Genomic DNA, 4218 nt, shown 5'->3' with positions numbered 1-4218 from the left:
CTGATAGGTACTGATAGGTACTGATAGTTAATGATAGTTACTGATATAGTTACTGATAGGTACTGATAGTTAATGATAGTTACTGATATAGTTACTGATAGGTACTGATAGGTACTGATAGTTAATGATAGGTACTGATAGTTAATGATAGTTACTGATAGGTACTGATAGGTACTGATAGTTAATGATAGTTACTGATAGGTACTGATAGGTACTGATAGTTAATGATAGTTACGGATATAGTTACTGATAGGTACTGATAGTTACTGATCGTTACTGAGAGTTACTGAGAGTTATTACAGATAGTTACAGCTAGTTGAATGATTACAGATAGTTACAGATAATTCCAGGTTGTTACAGATTGTTACAGGTTGCATAAGCAGCTGGATATGAAGATAACACAATGCTAACACACTACGATCCTCTGGGCTGCTCAACCAGCTGAAGGACTTGTGTAACGCTGTAACTTCATCAAACTTAGTGTCATTACATCTGACGCTGGACATTTGTTCCTCATCGGAGCACACTTATTAATAATTCACTGACGGATGAAACCATATATCTGTGAGGCCGCGTGCAGAGACACGTTCTGTAGAAGCAACGTGAGTTGCTTCTCTTCATATTCATATGCATCGTCATATGGTGCCACTAAATGTCTGAAAGTTAAATTTGAGTACTTATGTATTTCATTACAAAATGCAATGCATGAATTCATCTAACTCCAAGTCGAGAGGAGGAGAAAAGAGAGGAGAGGAAAAAGAGGAGAGGAAAGAGGAGAGGGGTTTTACTAATTGTAATGTGAGCTGCTCAGTGTCCTCTGATCCATAATCAATAAAGTCACAATCGCCTATCAAAGGTATTGATACCAGTATTGCTTGTTATTTTCATCCACAGTATAAATACGCTTCATTTGAAGATATGCTTTAGGAAGGCTTCCAGAGACGCTTTAGATGTACTTCCTTTTAGTAGTACTGTATAAGTATACTTTAAAAAACAGTTTTCTCAAAGCATATTATAAATATCATTCCAGCAAATAGACCAGCCTTTAAAAGCACAACATGGAGTCCAGGAGTGTCAAACCCATAGTGAAGGGGCCACATGCTGCCCATTTGGATCTCAAGTGGGCCGGAGCAGTAAAATCACAGCATAATAATGCATAATTAACGACAATGTTTCTCTATGTTTAAATCATTGGTGAAGGTTTTTAGATGATAAACTCTATGTTAAGGTCTTTCAACAATTACCTAGAAACATAAAGACCAAACATTCAGACATCAGCCCTCTGGTTATCTGCCTGCTCTCCTCTGCAGATTCCCTCACTTTGTGACACGTTTGTGACGCCACGTTTGTGACGCCACATTCATGACGTGGTCCATGTTTAACCACTTCTAACACAATAATATCAGAGCTCACATCAGTTGCGACTGTGGATCAATGGTTTGCATGTCTGTCTTATAAGCAAAGGATCAGAGGTTTGAATCCCAGCTCTGCTGATTTTAGTCTTTAAAAAAATGTTTTTTTTTAAATTTATTTTTTATTTTCTTCTGTTGGACTGGTCACCCTGGCTGGCCCGACCTGGCCCATGGGCCGTATGTTTGGCACCCTTGATGTAGTCAAAGAGTCAAAGTTGTTTTAGGATTTCAAAATAAAACGCTGAAATAATCTCCGATCCAAATCCCAAGACTTGACCCACTCTCTTTGTCCTTCCTCTGTCCTTAAGGGTTCTCCTCTCGGTCCTTAAGGTTTCTCCTCTCTGTCCTTAAGGTTCTCCTCTCTGTCATTAAGGGTTCTCCTCTCTGTCCTTAAGGGTTCTCCTCTCTCTCCTTAAGGTTTCTCCCCTCTCTCCCAGTCTCTACAGCACGGGGAGTTCCGGGATGGATCAGACCTGCGTGTGAACAAAAACAGTAAAAAGGTGCAAGAACGAAGTCGTAGAACTCATCCAGGACTTCTGGAGTCCATCAACAATAAGAATCCCACCTTGAGCAAGTCCCTAAGAGGCTCTGGCCTGAGTGGTGGGAACAGGCAGGAATAGAGGAGTCAGCACACCAGCTGAAGAGTTACTACCAGAAGCTAAACATCAAAAATATCCAGAGAATCACAGTGGGAGAAGCTCCTCAGAACCGCAAAGTCACAAAGATAAACACAGATCATTCCAGACACATGTCATGTGAAAGCAACACAACAGCTGTAACAACTAACACACCATTAATATCCAGATAAAAACAACACAAACAGAAAGCGACCACGGGACGGTGACAATAACAAGGGGAGTCAGGAAGAGAGAGTCAGGAAGAGAGAGTCAAGAAGAGCAAGTCAAAAAGAGAGAGTAAAAAGAGAGAGTCAAGAAGAGAGAGTAAAAAGAGAGAGTCATGAAGAGAGAGTCAAGAAGAGAGAGTCAAGAAGAGTGAGTCAAAAAGAGAGAGTAAAAAGAGTGAGTCAAAAAGAGAGAGTCAAGAAGAGAGAGTTAAAAAGAGCGAGTCAAAAAGAGAGAGTCAAGAAGAGAGAGTCAAGAAGAGTGAGTCAAGAAGAGTGAGTCAAAAAGAGAGAGTAAAAAGAGTGAGTCAAAAAGAGAGAGTCAAGAAGAGAGAGTTAAAAAGAGTGAGTCAAAAAGAGAGAGTAAAAAGAGAGTCAAGAAGAGAGAGTCAAGAAGAGCGAGTCAAGAAGAGTGAGTCAAGAAGAGTGAGTCAAAAAGAGAGAATAAAAAGAGAGAGTCACGAAGAGAGAGTCAAGAAGAGAGAGTTAAGAAGAGCGAGTCAAAAAGAGAGAGTAAAAATAGAGTCAAGAAGAGAGAGTCAAGAAGAGAGAGTCAAAAAGAGAGAATAAAAAGAGAGAGTCACAAAGAGAGAGTCAAGAAGAGAGAGTTAAGAAGAGCGAGTCAAAAAGAGAGAGTAAAAAGAGAGTCAAGAAGAGAGAGTCAAGAAGAGTGAGTCAAGAAGAGAGAGTCAAGAAGAGAGAGTCAAGAAGAGTGAGTCAAGAAGAGAGAGTTAAGAAGAGCGAGTCAAAAAGAGAGTCAAGGAGAGAGAGTCAAGAAGAGAGAGTTAAGAAGAGCGAGTCAAAAAGAGAGTCAAGGAGAGAGAGTCAAAAAGAGAGAGTAAAAAGAGAGAGTTAAGAAGAGCGAGTCAAAAAGAGAGAGTCAAGAAGAGAGAGTCAAGAAGATTGAGTCAAGAAGAGAGAGTTAAGAAGAGCGAGTCAAAAAGAGAGAGTCAAGAAGAGAGTCAAGAAGAGTAAGTCAAGAAGAGAGAATTAAGATGAGAGAGTCAAGAAAAGTCAAGAAGAGAGAGTCAAGAAGAGAGACTCAAGAAGAGTGAGTCAAGAAGAGAGAGTCAAGAATAGTGAGTTAAGAAGACATAGTCAAAGAAGAGTGAGTTAAGAAGAGATAGACAAGAGTGAGTCAAGGAGAGAGAGAGTCAAGTAGAGTCGAAAAGAGAGAGTCAAGAAGAGAGAGTCAAGAAGAGCGAGTCCAGAATAGAGAGTCAAGAAGAGCGAGTCAAGAAGAGAGAGTCAAGAAGATTGAGTCAAGAAGAGAGAGTTAAGAAGAGAGAGTCAAAAAGAGAGAGTCAAGAAGAGCGAGTCAAAAAGAGAGTCAAGGAGAGAGTTAAGAAGAGCCAGTCAAGAAGAGAGAGTAAAAAGAGAGAGTCAAGTAGAGAGAGTCAAGAAGAGTGAGTCAAGAAGAGAGAGTCAAGAAGAGCGAGTCAAAAAGAGAGTCAAGGAGAGAGTTAAGAAGAGCCAGTCAAGAAGAGAGAGTAAAAAGAGAGAGTCAAGAAGAGAGAGTCAAGAAGAGTGAGTCAAGAAGAGAGAGTCAAGAAGAGCGAGTCAAAAAGTGAGAGTCAAGGAGAGAGTTAAAAAGAGCAAGTCAAGAAGAGAGAGTTAAGAAGAGAGTCAAGAAGAGAGTCAAGAAGAGTAAGTCAAGAAGAGAGAATTAAGATGAGAGTCAAGAAAAGTCAAGAAGAGAAAGTCAAGAAGAGAGACTCAAGAAGAGTGAGTCAAGAAGAGAGAGTCAAGAATAGTGAGTTAAGAAGACATAGTCAAAGAAGAGTGAGTTAAGAAGAGATAGACAAGAGTGAGTCAAGGAGAGAGAGAGTCATGTAGAGTCAAAAAGAGAGAGTCAAGAAGAGAGAGTGAAGAAGAGCGAGTCCAGAATAGAGAGTCAAGAAGAGAGAGTTAAGAAGAGAGAGTCAAAAAGCTTTAAGAAGAGAGAGTCAAATAAGAGTAAGTCAA

At 40.0% G+C, this 4218-nt stretch overlaps 1 pseudogene; it reads left to right on the top strand.

Annotated features, from left to right (window-relative positions):
* The first annotated feature begins 1058 nt into the window (after window positions 1-1058).
* On the top strand, window positions 1059-3390 carry LOC137804777 (golgin subfamily A member 6-like protein 22; annotated as a pseudogene).
* The last annotated feature ends 828 nt before the right edge of the window (window positions 3391-4218 follow it).

The sequence above is a fragment of the Clinocottus analis genome, unplaced genomic scaffold (assembly GCF_023055335.1).
Source record: "Clinocottus analis isolate CAN_PGR_092001 unplaced genomic scaffold, fCliAna1.0.p SCAF_63, whole genome shotgun sequence".
Taxonomy (NCBI): Eukaryota; Metazoa; Chordata; class Actinopteri; order Perciformes; family Cottidae; genus Clinocottus; species Clinocottus analis.
The sequence above is the reverse complement of the archived record's forward strand: the minus strand, read 5'-3'. Positions and strand labels throughout refer to the sequence as shown.